Consider the following 16,288-nt stretch of genomic DNA (forward strand, 5'->3'; position numbering starts at 1 on the left):
ACGTAGAACCGATGCGGCACCTTCAACGCCATGATGACGATAACGCAGGCCGCGATCACTAAAGGGATCAAGCAAAGAAGCCACAGCATGTAGCAGCCGAACGGTCCGTGGCTGCGTGGTGAAGACGTCCGGTTTCGCTGTGACGCTGCCCTCATGGTTCCTTGCTCTCGGTCTTCTTATGCTACGAGCACAGCTCGGAACCTCGACAGCCTCGGAGACTGAATGGTCTTCTTCTTCTTTGTCAAACAATGCCTGCACGCACGTTCGCGCATACTGCATTGGATTACCTGGATGTCATACCAAGAAATATATAGGTGTTCGTTTCTCTATAAAGTCTCCACATTTATTTATTTATTTCCTCAAAGGTCTCGGTTGAGACATTACATGAGGGAGTGGACGGTATCTGGCAAACAATGGTAAAAAATGTTAAGATGAAAGGTTGGCGACGCTCCGCTTGAATTCTAGTGGGTTGATGATAATGGCAACTTCGGTGGGCAGGTCATTCCAGTCTCGTGCAGTACGCTGAAAAAATGACTGCTGAAATGTCACAGTATGGGCTTGTAGGGGATACACTGCGTTACTATGGCTGAACCGGGCGATGCGGTGGGCTCTTTTTATGTAGGGGTTATCAAGAGGCAAAGAATGGAAAAATTTATGAAAAAGGTTAAGACGTGCTATCTTACGGCGCGAGGCTAGGGGGGGCAAGTTGATTCGAGCTTTTAGTGCTGAGATGCTTGAGTGGTAGGAATAATTAGATAGAATGAATCGTGTTGCGTGGTTCTGAACCAATTCGAGGGCGTTAGTAAGATTATTGTGGTGCGGATCAAAAATAGCGTTAGCATACTCAAGCTTGGGACGCACAAAGGTTTGAAAAGCAAGCTGTTTAATAGGGGGAGGAGCGAGTGAAAGGTTACGGCGTAAATAACCTAGAGCACAATTAGCAGAATTTATTATGTGATTAATATGACAGTTCCAAGTTAGGTCACGCGAGATATGCAAAATCTACCCTAATAATGTGTTCCCTCACTGCCCTTAAAAGTAGAAAACGGGCACTGGTGTAGAATGCTTCCGGTGTGTTAAATAAAGGTACTTCTGTACCTTCCGCGCTCTGGGTTCAGATAAGTAGAAAACTGTTTCGAACGGGTAATAATGCGCCGTTATTTGAAAGACAGGTTTTTTTTTTTTTATTCGAGAAGTCTGCCATGAGGCATAAGTTGAGAAAAGGGGGAGTGGAATGTAGGTTACAGAAAGTTAAAAGAAGGAGTGTAGACCAGTGAATTCCTGACCCTATTTTGTGTACCTATATATTACGCACCTTTATGAAATTTAAATGTCTCATTAAAAGAGGAACAACTAACATTTTCAGTCAAAGTCAAAGTCAAATTTATTTTCAACATCAAACGTCCGCTAGACAGGTGTGATGTTGAGGGGGGGCAAGCAAAAAGCCTGAAAAAGGCTTGATAGGGCCTGCACCCCGTTGCAGATGGCGGAGCGACGCAGAAATCGACATGATAAGTAAAGAAAGGCAAGTACATTCTTATTTCATGTACAACAAAAAGAAGAAACAAAGATACATCAAGGCAGGAATTACAGTGCAAGTAACAAAGATACAAGAAAGGCGAAAAATACAAGAATACAAGATACAAAAATACAATGCAAGAATACGAGACACAAGAAAGGCGAAAAAGACTAGTTACAAGGCAAGGGATAGCTAGGAAATTTGAAAAACACGCAAAAAATACATATAGAAATAAAAATCACAGAAGTGTGGTAAGAAGTTTCAGAGCACATTGATTACGAGTGAGCGATATGGGCAGCGTTTTATACACTTGGTAAGGTGTACCGCAGCATCTGGTGACCGTAATTGGTTCGTGTATATGGTAACTGCCATTGTTCTGTGCTCCTTGGGTTAAAAGCAGCGTGCCGTAATTTCATTTCTGCAAGTTCCTTCAGATAAAAATCATTATTTTTCATCGAGGTCTGATAGCGTGATGCAAGCACTGAATTATAAAGATTTGGTAATGAGATTAGGTTCAAGCTTTCAAAAATGGGCTTCGTGTGGGCATCATAAGCACTATTTGAAATTATGCGCACAGCTTTCTTTTGCAACTTGTGTATTTTAGCAAGGTTAGTAGCAGTTGTGGTGCCCCAGACTAGGTAACATATTTAAAGTCGAAAAAAAAAGAGGCTATGATAAAGCAATAATTTTATGTTTGGGGGCAAAAGAAATCGCAGGCGCGATAACATCCCAACAGTACGAGATAATTTAGAGCAGGTCGTTTGAACGTGATCGTCCCACGTCATGTTCTCTTGGAAAAGAACACCGAGACTTTTTACAACGGGCACCACTTCTATGTTAGATCCAGCTAGGCTAAGATTGAAGCTTGCGTTCATCGGCTTGTTTTTGGGGCGGAATAAGACTGCCTTCGTTTCAGAGATGTTTATAAGTAATGAGTTTACCATGCTCCAGTCCGCTAACAGCGTAAGTACATCATTGGCTTTAGATTCGATCGCAGTCAAACTAGGCCCTGGAAAGAACAAACTCGTGTCATCGGCATATATGATAAATTTAGTGTCGTCGTTAATGTTAACAATGCCATTTACATAGATATTGAATAGCAATGGCCCGAGAATACTGCCTTGTGGGACGCCACTCCCGAGACCAGAAAAATTAGATGTGTAACCGTGTATTTGTACTAGCTGCTGTCGATTATTTAAGTAACTATGCAAAAGTTTCAAGAATGTGCCGCGAAATCCGTAGTGTTCTAACTTAGTTGTGAGAGTAGTATGATTAATTCGGTCAAAAACCTTCGAGAAATCCACAAATATTCCTAGCACGTAATATTCATGTTCGAAAGAGTCCAGGATAACTTCTTTTTGTTTTAGTAATGCTGTCTCGGTTGAACGGTGTTTAGTAAATCCAAACTGCAAGGGTGTTAGCAAGTTGTGTTTTGCCAGAAAACGGTTAATTCTATCGTGCATCAATTTTTCAATTCCCTTAGAAAGGACCGGTAGGATCGATATCGGCCTGTAGTTGGTCATATTGTTTTTGTCGCCTCCTTTATAAATAACCGACACTCTCGCCATTTGTAGGCGGGACGGGAAATGCCCTGTCGAAAAGATTAAGTTAACAACATGTACCAACAAAGGCGCTAGATATCAATGGCATGCTTAATTGGATGAATCTGCAAGTCGTCAACATCAACACACCTACTGGATTTCACAGACAAGAACACTTCTTTGACTTCAGGCACAGTAACCGGGAACAAAAATGCACTTTCTCGCATTCTGTTTTCCAAATATCTTGTACAATTCGGGTCATGCTTACTGCACGCCACAGAGGCAAAAAAACCTATTAAATGCTTCAGCTAGTTTGTGACCAGTAAGTATTTCTTCATTGATAGCCAACTTGACAGGGGCACCGTGGGCTGAATGGCGATAAGGTCGCCTCCAGATAAGGTCAGATCGCTTGGATATGTCGTTGTTCAGCAGGTTTTCGAAATAACGTTGCTTACTTCTACGCAGAAGCTTGTTCGTTCTATTTCTTTGTTTCTTGAATGATTTAAAGTCTTCAATATTTCTGGTCTTTAAGAAGCGCGCAAACAGGGAGTTTTTTCGCGAATTGCGCTGAGGCATTCGAACATAACCAAAGGCTTGCGCGCTGATCGCGGTCGCGTTTTCGTCACGTACGGAAAACAGCTGCTGTAGGACGCTTTGATTTTTTCTACGAGATGTTCGTATGCCTCGTCAGCACCTGTGGAACAGAGCACTCCCTGCCAGTCAATTTTAGATAGGCAAGTAGAAGAAAGGTTCATCGATCTATTGTTCATATCTCTAAATGTAGTTACACGAGCCTCTGAATCTTTTAACTCGAGTGGACACCCACTAAGCACTACATATATTGGCAAGTGATCACTCACATGTACATCTAAAGTGCCAGAGCAAAGCAGTGTGTTTTTAGAGTGCGTAATCAAAACGTCAAGCAGCGTTGACGTGTTCGGCTGAATGCGAGTTGGAGTCGTAATAACATTTGTGCATGCATGAACAGTTAATAAGTTTTGAAGCTGATCCCGACGCCCAGAATGAGTCAAGAAATCTATGTTTAGATCTCCACCAAGTATAAAATTGTAGTTATGGTCATTAATCCAATCCAAATGTGCGTCAAGAAACAAAATAAACGCTTCCATGTCTCCTCCAGGTGGCCACCAAATGTGCTTTGTATTACCAGAAGTTCATACTCGTCTGTAATTTTTGACAGAGAGGTAACCACGTCCAAGTCAAATGTGTTTTTGATTAGTAGCATAATGCCGCCACCTTTTTTATTAGAGCGGTTTAGAAAGAACGACATATAGCCAGGTAGCTTTAACACTTCCCATTCATTGCGGTACCATGTTTCGGTGACCATTATGACATCGAAACTGAAGGTAAAACTATCAAGCAACGTCGTGATCGTGTCTTCTTTGTTTCGAGCTGATTGAGCATTGATATGTAGGCATGAAATTTGTTCCTTACTAGCGGCGACTGGTGCTATCAAATCATGCGGCGTCATGAGGCCAGTACTTGAAGCCTTATCGTTAGACATGGGTCTGTCCATGGTGAAGTAAATATTGTAGTTCACGATTCAAGCACATCTTGCTGAAATCACAGGCAATGCGAACATAAAACAAACCACCTTTGGTGCGGTTAACCTTGAGTCTTGATAAGTTGCACATTTTGTTTTTCATATTATTGCGCTCAAATCTTCCTCTTTGTTCACGTGAATTACCGAGGCACCTTCCATCTTTCTTACCAAAATGCGCCCATTTCGAAGCCAAACATAGCGGTAACTCATTTCCTTTGCTCAAGTTTTCGTTCGCCAGAGAAGCCTTTTTAGAGCCGGTGTTAGGTTCTCGTTTAAAATAATTTTTTCCTCTTGTTCTAAAAGTGAACTCTTTTTTTCCATCCATTTTTCCTTGGTTTCCCGCCTTACAAAGCGAACTAATAACTTGTTTAACTTGTTTGTTAACTTGTTTAACCAGCTTCTGCAAGTTTTTCACGCAGACAGATTTCGCGCGTCTGGCGCTGTTACACCATAATGATGGCGCAAAGCAGCGCACCGTGCAATTCAGCCGTAGTGTAAGCAAAACGCACGCGAAAAGCAGGTGACACTGCGAGCTTTTCTTTGCCTTCGTGGGGAGGTGGCGTTCCCAGTTGTAAACAGAAACAACAGAAAACGTGAAGTGAAGCAAGGAATTCCTCTACATAGCCTTAGCTAGGAAGGTTGACGTCTTGTTCTTGTTGGACGGCCTCCTGTGAACGGAGGGTTTTGCGATGTTTCTCAACACACTGACTCTGCTCGTTTCGATGGGGAGTTTTGTGTCGGCAAAGAACTCCTGGTTAAAGAGGGGACTGCACAGATTTATCACCGCACTGAGCGAAGCAGAGAACGTGACGAAATGGAGGGGAGGGAGGGCAGAGCCTTTCCCAGTGTTTTCCCGGCGGAGATGCCGCCGATGTTGGTGACCCTTGCTGTGGAGACGTGAGAAGGCGTGGATGACACTGTCGCAAAGCGAACACAATGAAAGGAGTTCTTGCTCCAGGATGGCTCATTTCTTGCAGTGATATTACTGCTGCAGGTTCCTTGTATTGTGGCTGTGGAACTGGTTCATATCGAATCTGGGTGCTCTGATCAGAACTTGAAACGGGAACTTGAAGGAGGTCCAGTTCACGTGACCCTTTTATGGAGCAACGTGAAGAAAATGCCTTGGATAACTTGGATACGTTCCATAACTTGCCGTCACCCAGACAACATTACCCAGGACAATGAAAGCTTTTCAGTTTTCTTTGTAGAGAGAAAACTCGGTCCCCTTTGAATGAAGGACTTGCCAAGTCTCTTTGGAAGAAAGACCCTTATGTTTCCACACCATACGTTTTTATACTGTTTTGAATACCACACTCGTACAGGTAGGGCCCATTTTCCGTCGTTCTTGGACCTCTGGCGTTGGGGATAGCTGAGCAAAGTGTGGCTGGACCACTTTTCTGGAAGCATGGGAGGCTCGCCCCGATGGCAGACAAATTGAGGGCTCTGGTGGCGTCCAAGCCAATCAGGGAGAGCCCTCCTCCTAGACAACATAAATCAATACGAGCACTGTCCTTTCTTTAAATGTCGTCCATGCTGTAAAACAGCCCAGCACTTTGATAAGGCGCTTAGATTAATCCAGAAGCGTCAGTGGGGCTACCTGAAGCAGCGTTGCACTGAGGATATTTTTCTGATGGCTTCTTTTCTGTTATTGATGTGTGAGACCCTTAATCTACCATAAATTTGATTGTATCTTGGGCTACTTTCCGCTGTGTGTAGACAGCGGACTAAGGATCATGTTTATTTAACATGTTTATTTAACATGGTTGTGTCTTCATCGAGGTCTGGTTACGGAGCTCGTTCTTAAAATGGCGCGCCGAAGTTGTACGTTGACGGCACATTCATGGGTAATTAATGCCCTATTCTTCAGCACTGAAAGCGATGCGCCGACTCGAATCACACAGAAAACAACGCCTGGTCGCCTGCTGCGCTGTTGCTGAGTTATGTGGGGTGCATTGTGGCCCAATACTTGACAAATGACTACCGTCTCTGTTGCCGATTGTCAGGTCGATTTGAAGAAGGAGGGACGGTTTGTACTATTCCAGTCAAATCTTATGGCTGTGCCGCAGTTTCCTCATCGTGCGTTGTGATGCGGACCGCTGTTGAGAAGGATAAAGTGGATCATTTCCAGTAATAGCCTTCTCAAACACGCACTGATGTGAGGTCAGTTACGAACTGGCCTCTCAAAACCTTGTCCGTTGAAGGAAAACTTTACAAGCTCGCTAAGTTCGAAAGGGCTGAAGTGTATTTGGACACCGTCTATACTCGGTCCTGTTTTCTATGATGAACTCGTTCGCGTTTGCGCGACAATGTGTGTCCGCTGTTATGCGTTGTATTCTCACCTTATAAGAAAAAATGCTCTTCAAGAAGCATTGTAGGGCAGCAATTCTTTATTCGAGAAACCAGAGAGTAAAGACACGACAACATACCAACCGACGTTTTTCGTGTGTTTAGATATACACTGTCCTGCAATTACCAGCTAGCTTTAATTTAGGAGAACACTGGAAACTAACGTGATTACAGCACCTAATCCACTCGCTCGGTTTCTCGTAGTGCATACCAGAGCTCTTGCGACACAACCTTGTGCACAAGAATATCATCTAACTACGATGCAACAACTTGAGTAGTGTTCAACTTATTTCGCCACTCTTTTACATACATTCTTGCCATTTCGGTCAACACAAGTGATCGGTTTCTACGTGGTAGTCCTTTCAATCTCACGGAAGCAGTACCACAGCCTATTTTAAACAATCCCCTCCTTGTCTTGGAAGGTGCCGATGGTAGGCAGCTGCAGGTGTGAGCCCTTGTATCTTAACATACAGCAAGTGATTCTTCACTTTCACATGTTATGAGTTGAACGGCATGCCATCTTGCTACATAGAAGTGTTAACGCACAGCTTTGTTTCTTAGTACTTACTATCAAGACTACGGACTGTCGTGGGACATCAGTTAATGGGGTAGAAGCTGGTGTTTAGAGTGGTTAGCTAAGACAATTAAGGAGAGATCGCAAAACATTGATATTCGATTAGAGAGGTTGACGTGTAAGTTAATGCGTAGCAATGTAACCTGCTTTCAGTGAAACAGACATCCCCGGTTAGCCAAATGGAAACACCGGATTTATTTAATACTAACAGCCAGCAGTATCAGCACCAGCGGCCCTGGAACTACCGCCGAAGGCCTCGCGAAAATCGTCGGAGTGACTAAAGAGGTAGTTTGATTCGGAACGCCTGTAGACAGGGTATGAGTACATTGCTGCAGAGCAGTAGTAGTGGAAAATAGTGAGGAGAAAGAACAGCTGGCTCCGCGATGTCTTCTCTAGCCGATAAGAGTAGAAACTCATTGTGGCATTCCAGTGCCGATGGCGAGCAGCGTCAAGGACGGTGTCCAAGCTTAACTTTGGATAGAAGAAACGGGTGCCACGTTGATTTTGCTTCTCCTGATCGACACACGTTTAATGGCGCCGAAGTCTTTGGTTGGTCTCGGCGCTCCACTTCGAGCCGAAAACGCTGTTCCAAACAGCGTCGGCCATCAACATGCCGAGGGTGGCTAAGGGAACCACATCGTCGAGAGCGGAGTTAATGTTCACTACGGCACAAGCTTTGACTGGAAGAAGTACGATCTTGTTGAAGAACCCCGGCAACAATCGCACTGTGCTTCTCACCACTCTTGTCGAGGGAAATCATCAGGCATTGCAACAGTGAAAAATATCCATTGGGATTTCCACATAGTTAGATAGTTCAGCGAGAAATCGTTGGTGAGCTGTGGCAGAGATAAATCAAGTCGCGAATCAAGTGTACGCGCACAGGACATGGGTACTTTGCGGAGAGCAGATGAATTGATTGTGTAATCTGGAATGTGCGTCGAACAGCCTTAACTGTTTAAGGGCGGCGAAGGCGTCGCTGTAAAGATTAACTGCATTCAATGTGGGAACAAGTGAAGGGAAGCAATGACATTGTAAATGGCTTGAAATTCTAATGCAAGGGGGGGGGGGGGGGGGGGGGGGGGGCGCACGTATCCGCGGTGCATGTCGCGCGAGAGTTGAGATGCGGATTGGAGGGACTATATACAGCAGTAACTCCCCGCTCTACAGTATGTGATGCATCGGTGTACAATATGCATCCTTCAAGCAGATACGCGGCTGATACCGACGGGGAAACAGTGGGGCGAGTGTCTGTGAACCGAAAGTACGTCCACGGAGGGAGCGTCTTAAAACAATGAAGTTGTAGAGAATGTTTGCGAGCTCGGTTTGCCACCCGCTGGTCGATGAATTTACTGAGAGTATTAAGTTGGGCGAACTCCTAAAGCACGGGTATGGGTGTTAAACGGGGCAAATATGTAATGGCGAGCATAGCGTCACGATTGATAGCTTCAAGGCAGTCCCACTGTCTTCGGGTGATACGTTGAAATTGTGCCTGATATATTATCCGTGGTTGAAGGATAGAGCGCTCAAGCTGACGGGCGGTAAGAGGACGTGCGCCACCATATCGGATAGCTATGCGACGAATCAGACCTATAGAGTAGCGTGAGCCGATTTACGGGTGGCTGTCAGCCATGGGGTGCCAGTCCCAGAGGTATGAAGCAGGAGGCCAAGAATAAAAACAGTTTCTACCTGGGGAATTGGAAAACTATCTACTGTAAAATTTAAAGGGGGAGCTTTCCGTAAGCCGGCTTTGTTTCTAATGCGAATGAAACATGATCTAGTAGGCGAGAGGGTTAGACCCAGAGTTGGGAGGCGAGAAGTCAAGACATCCAGCGCGTGCTGGAGGACCGACGGATGGATAGACGCCTCTGGGTGACAGCACCTCAAGGTTATGTCATCGGCGTACACAAGCACGCGAATAGAAGGAATGATTTGGTTTTAGTTTGGTTTTATGGGGTTTAACGTCCCAAAGCGACTAAGGCTATGAGAGACGCCGTAGTGAAGGGCTCCGGAAATTTCGATCACCTGGGGTTCTTTAACGTGCACTGACATCGCACACTACATGGGCCTCTAGAATTTCGCCTTCATAGAAATTCAACCGCCGCGGCCGGGATCGAACCCGCGTCTTTCCGGTCAGCAGCCGAGCACCATAACCACTGAGCCACCGCAGCGGGTAGAAGAAGGAATGGTCTCTAGGGCTCGAACAAGACGAATAAAAGCCACATTGAATAAAGTTGGGGCGAGAGCGGAGCCCTGGGGCGCTCCTCTATTGGAAGTGAAGTTACCAAAGGGCTTTCCGTGGACATGTACACTGAAGGTTCGATTGGAGAAACCGGTGAGGGAGACCAAGAGTTTGAAGGGAGGCAAGAATGGCAGATTGAAGGATGTTATCATATGCCTTTGTATTGTCTGTAGCGACCACGGTTCGAACTGGGTGGCTCTGCGGAGAGTGGTGAAGTACATCAGCAGCCAAAGTAGCAAGACCATCCTCCGTTCCAATTTTTGGACTGAAACCGATTTGGGAATCTGGGTAACAATCGTGGGATTCCAGCCGCCACGACAAGCGTGCAGCGAGAATGTTTTCGTAATACTTGCAGATGGTAGGCGTGAAAGAAATTGGACGAAGAGCCGAGAGAGATACTGGAGGCTCACCTGACTTGGGTATTGGGACCACAATACAAAGCTTCCACTCTCCAGGCGTGACGCCAGAGTGCCACACTTGGTTGAAAGTATCAAGTAGGGTTTGCAAAGCAGACTCTTCAAGTTACGGAATCAAGAGTTAGGTGTGCCGTCGTGCCCGGGAGAAGTGGTAGTTTTGAGGCGTTCACTGGAGACCAGCTATTCTGCCATGCTTAGGTCAGAAGTAATCTCATCGGAGGGCTCTGTAACCGATAAGTCAGGAGGCGATGCAGAGGTGCAGTCATGGTGTAGAAAAAACGGACAGGCCACTTGTTGCGCAAATATATCTTCATCCATAATCAGCGCAAGACGACTGCTTTTTGTGTAATCTACAAGCTGAGACAGGCGCTCCACGGCTTGAAACACTCGAAAGATGTCAATTGCCTTTCGTAGAGGACAGGCGGGCACACCATGCAGACCAGCGTTACCTGCCTACTCGCTTTCCATAACGCCGTGCACGCGCGGTAGCTCGGTGAAGAGAGGGAGGAGCCGAGGGGTCCTCGGGGGGACGAGAAGCATAGTGATCGCCCTGGCGACGAAAAGCCCACAGACTCAGGAGGTGTATGTCCGGGTTCGGGTCGGCTTCATTTATAGTAGTGGTAATAGACGGGTTGAATGTAGGTAAACGATTGTCAGCGCGTACAGAGTCCCATTGTGTTATGCGTACGCTGCGCCGTATTTTCCGTAGACGCGAAGAAGTGAGGGAGATAAAAATGTGGCAGTGATCACTACCCCAAGTATCTGATTCAACATCCCAACGAGGGTTACCGGGGCCTAACCACCATGTCAGGTCAGGTGAATACGGGCCACCTCGTGGACGGGTAGATGTATTCGGGCGGCTTAAAGGTTGAAAGGAATTATCTGAAAAGCTGCCTTGGAAGTGTGAGCCCCTTGACCTGGAATCTGATTGGCAACCCCACGAAGTGTGTGTGACGTTGAAATCTCCACGAACTAGAGCAATAATACCCGGGTGGGTAGAACGGAGAAAACGAATCCATCCAAAATTGGGAGATGCGGAACCAGGACGGCCATAAAAAGAAACTAGAATAAGGGGGGTGCGTGCTGGTTTTACAAGAAGGGCGACGACCTCTTGACATGTGCTCGACCACCGTGAAAGGTGTAGCGAAGTATGTGGAATGAAGCTATGAATATAAATTGCAGATTTACCTGGGCTGAGGGAGGTGGTGATGCAACGGCGATAGGGATAGAGGGTGAATGGTATGCACAGAATCCTGAAAGGCGTGGAAGTGAATTATGCTCTTGCAACAGGATCGCCCATGCCTTCAGCTTTCCGTCGTGAAAGTGGATGTTCACCTCAGAGGCCTTATTAGCAAAGCCTCGACAGTTCCACTGCACCACCATAGATGATGCGCTATCCATGGCGAGGCCGAAGAGCTTCTATGATGAGGGAGGTCAACTGCTTCATGAGCGCCACTATTCTCTCCACTGCCGGGGTAGTCACGGTTAACGGGTGGTCGGCATCTGTTTGTGGCCCAGTGCCTACTGGAAGTAATTCTAGAGACGATTTCTCCCGAGTGATCAGTGAGTTCGTCTAGTCGACGGCGAGCCTCTGCGATGGAATCTTCTAAAGCTGTGTCTTCATCTGTGGAATCCACTTGTGAGGGATGCAGTGGTCGTGTTGGTGTACCATTTGATCCACGAAGGTGAGCCGCTTGTGGGTATGAACGCTTCTGAGAAGACGAGTGGTGAGCAGGGGGCCAGTTAAAGGAAGTTAGACGTTTCACGTGCAGGACATTTATCTATGCGCATTCATTCTTACCACGCACAATATCTGACTATCGCAACCACCACTGATCCTGATAAATATTTTAAACTTATATCTTCAATAACTACTGCTTAACTCTTCGCATACATTATTTTATTTGTTCATGGCTTCCTTTTTTGCAGGGTTTGTTACTAAAAAGATTCATTGTATTAGTGTTCCGTTTGTATAATTTTAATAATGCAGTAATCTTCGTTCTTTGCCGCGCTGCCATTCTTTTGATTCTTTTGCTTACTTATATGTCATGCAAAGTGTCTTATTTGTGCTTTTGATTGATTCTTTTGCTTACTTATTTCATCCAGTGTGTCTTATTTGTGCTTTTGTTGTTTGTTTTATATTTGTGGTTTTTTTTTATTCTGTTCAATTGCCTGTGCCCCCCCCCCCCCTATGTAATACCCTCTCGAGGGCCTTTAGGGGTATTCTGTATAAATAAATAAATAAATAAAAGTTCAGGAAAGTCGTTGTCGTCACATGCGAGAGCACCAAAGCGATCACATGAAGGAATATCCTTTTTTACAGAAGGATGTGCAACTTCTTCGTTCGCTTCTTCTTTGGACAAGCGGGGGAGCGAATGTCATGGTCCGGCGATTTGCCTAGGCCACAAATAACTGTTGGTTCATTCACGTCGACCAAAGCAGCAGGATTAGGGCAGGCATATTGCATATGGCCTTCTTTGTGGCGCAGTGATAGCAAAAAATACGTCGTGGTCGAAAGGGTTGTGGGTTGATGTCGCACCGTAGTAGGTAATGTACACTGGCCGAGTCAAAGGGCCTTGCAGAACGAGCAGCTATGAGCCCCGGCGCTCCACAGGCCGTGCTTGCAGTACTACGTGAGTTTTACAGCGAATGTTTGCGCGCACTTCCTCGAAGGACTTGTGCTGTCGACTTGATAAACCATGCAGCGGAGGGCGCCAGGGCTAGATGCAAAATATATTTGCACCGGGACATGCTTGCTATCGTCCAGGGGGAGGGTGGATGAAGAGGAGTACACTACCTCTCCCTCCAGACACGTTCCCAGAGGCTGCAGAGGAAGCCGCCATTGCACTTGCTATCACTCGCACGGAAGCCCGGTATATTTTAAGTGACTCTAAAACTGCGATACAAAATTTTGCTCGAAGCCGAGTTCATGTCCCTGCTTTTGACATACTGGACTCGCCCGATGCACCCCCGCCCCGCCATGTGGAGCTGATATGGGTGCCTGCGCACTCCGGGAATCCCGGAAACGAGGCCGCCAACCTTTTGGCCCGAGGTTCTTTAAACCGGGCTCAGGTGGCCTCGGGTCGGGGATTCACGAAGGAGCGCCTCACGCCAGCTCTACCCATCTCCCCATCCCTCCCTAGATAACAAACAAGCAACACTCTCGCGCAGACTACAGACACACTCTCACCCCTCAACCCTTACCCTAGCCACCTGTCATCCCTTCTTCCCCACTCCGGCATGCGCCCTATGCCCAGAAACCTTCGCCTCTTCCCTCCACATCCTTTCCCTCTGCCCGGCGGACCCTCCCCCGCGGGACCTAGAGAACCTCGGAGGACTGGGAGACCCTGCTGCGCTCGGAGGACCCGGCCGTGCAGACCATCGCCACCGGCCGTGCTGCCAGTGTTATGGACCTCCGGAACATAAACACTTGAGTGCAGTGGGGTCGTGCGGGGACCCTAGGGCGTACCCCGAATTCCTGTGTAAATAAAGTTTTTTTTTCTCTATCTCTCTCCAGGGGGATCTGCGTAACTGCGCACATATTCTGGCTGCGGCCACCAAGTATGACAAGTTTACCGTGATGGTGTTCGATGGGCGATGAACGACGAATCCGCAGTAGTTCGAAGAGCCAAGAGCGTGATCAATTGTGGCCTGAACATACCGGGCAGGGATTGCAGTCATATCAAAGCGCAGCGTGGGCTTGATGGTGACGCGGAAAGAGTGAGCAGCAGGTGGAAGCGAGGCTGAACTCACGGGAGGCATCAGTGGAGGCGGCAGGGGCGCAGACGGTGGTGTCGGCCATTGATGGGAGTACTGAACAGGTGTGACGGGCACTGTTTCTTGAGAGAGGGCCACAGGCGCGGAGGCGGTGCAGTAGTCCATGGCACAAGCCAGTGTCGTTGCATCGGGAGGCGGCGCAGGCCGGTGGCCCGTAGGCGCCGAAGATAGCGTAGACGTGGAGGCTGCGTCAGGTGGCAACCCAGCGGGCGCTCGCGTAGATGTCGTCGACGACGCAGTATCCATGCAGGCGAGTGGCGCGGCCTCGCTCGTAAGCGCCGACCTAAGCTTAGCTCGCGCCTTAGGATTCCGGCTGGTTTTTTTCATTTGAGAATCAGCCCACCTTGCAGGGAATATCTCCGCAGGGGCGTCTTCGGCATTCGTTTTCACGGAGGGCACTGTCCCACCCGCGCAAAACGCGAGAAAACATACAAAACAAGGCGAAACAGAAACCTAGAAGCGGGCACGTATCCACTGAATAGATCTTCTATTCCAATTTGCTCTACTATCATAAAGCCGTTGGAAGCTGTCCTCATCACCACCGAGAGATCATCGCGATTAATTGGGTCAAATCCTACTGACGAAGCCGCCACGGAGGTTAAGGCACAATTGTCCAATTAGTTCGTCTCCATAGTGTGGCAGCCACTGGCTTTACCGCGAAGAGGTTATCTTAGGCTGACGCAAGGTACAGCTCATTCGACCGCGATCTTCTTTACAGCTTTCTTATCCGTCAAGTACATCCCCACTCTCCTGGAAGGACGGCGCATCGCCCTGTTTACAGACCACAGAGGTCTCATACACTCCTTCGGGTCCTCAAAAACGACTTACTCCTTCTGTGAGATAAGACAGCTCGCCTTTGTCGCTGAGTTTTCCGTAGAAGTTCAACACGACAAAGGAGCATTAAGCATTCCAGGTGAAGCCCTCAGCAGTGTGGGAGCTATTGCAACGTCGGGGGTTTCGCATGATTAACTGGCCAACGCGCAGCAACACGACATTGAGCTCCAGCGCCTAATGCCAGCGCTGACAAGTTTACATCTTTAAGTCTTCACTTGCTCAGGCAAGACGCCGATCAGTTCTGACATCTACACTGGTCGCTGTCGTCCCTTCGAGCCGATTCCTCTAAAACGACGCATTACGGAAAAATTAAAATTGGTTTTGAAGGAACGAAATGGCGCAGTAACTGTCACGTATCTCGGTGGACACCCGAACGGCGTCGTAAGGAAGGGATAAAGCTTCATTATGCCTGATATTTCCCAGCGGCTACATCTGTTCTCATCTGCTTTAAGGCTCTGCAACTGGAGTGTTCTTGCTCAAAGAGGCGGAAGGTTAGGTAGAAGTATCGGAAACGCGCCTGCGTTGAGCTTTCTTAATGTGCGCATATAATCCTCCAAAATCAAACGTGGCACAGTTTGTATAAATGCATATACACGCAGCACAGACGAGCCTAGTAGCAGTCAAATCCATGAAACTTTGTTTGCCAAACAAGCCGTAGCTCTTAACGCTTCAAGTGACTTAGAGATAATATGCGTCCATGGCCTGTTCTTGCATGCCCACTTGTTCATCCTGGAGCGTGACGATTATATAAACGCAGGCTGGCAAACGTCACAAAAAGACAAGCAGGAAAAGACGCGAAAGAAGGGGTGTTCCGCGGCGAGACGCAGCAAGAAGCGGATGGCAGGCTGTATCGCTTCAAGTGCGGGCGACGACAGCGCCACCGCTCCTTTCTACCAAAATCGGTACGCGCCGAACAACAGCAGCGAACCCCCAATCGCACCACTGTACAAGTACAGTACATGGCATCCCCGGCCCTTGGTCGCCCATGGTCGCGTATTGCCATGGACGGCGCCACGGCTCGGCCCTCTGCGCGTGCGCTTCAGCGCAAGTTACAGGCCGAATCTATTCATCCAGTAGACATAGCTACACTCTTAGAAAAAAGGGTGTGAGACAGGGGTAAAAAGGGCATAGCATGGACTTTTACACCCTTTAGAGGACCCTAGGAATAACTTTACACCCGTTAAAAACACGCTTCCATCACTTGCCCCCTTTAAGAAAACTTGCACCCTACTTACACTCTCTACCAGTGTTAATAACTGCGCGTCCGTTCCTGCCCCTAAAACAGCGGGAAGACTATAGTTTGTTCGTGTGCCACGACGGGGCGCTCGTGCCGCATTTTGTGAGGAGTGCCTTGATGCGCGCCGTCTTCATAGAGGGACGGTGAAGAACGTATATAATGGTCGATTTCTATTGTGTGGCAAATACATCAAGTAATTATGCTGAGCAGTCTGTGCTGAAAACGGAATGCAAATCCTTAGAGC

At 47.4% G+C, this 16,288-nt stretch overlaps 1 pseudogene; it reads right to left on the bottom strand.

Annotated features, from left to right (window-relative positions):
- LOC149343195 (uncharacterized) overlaps positions 1-14,078 on the bottom strand; it is a 41,422-nt pseudogene extending 27,344 nt beyond the window's left edge.
- Between the last annotated feature and the right edge of the window lie 2,210 nt (positions 14,079-16,288).

The sequence above is a fragment of the Amblyomma mixtum genome, chromosome 5 (assembly GCF_055824585.1).
Source record: "Amblyomma mixtum isolate Tamu chromosome 5, ASM5582458v1, whole genome shotgun sequence".
NCBI classification, from domain to species: domain Eukaryota; kingdom Metazoa; phylum Arthropoda; class Arachnida; order Ixodida; family Ixodidae; genus Amblyomma; species Amblyomma mixtum.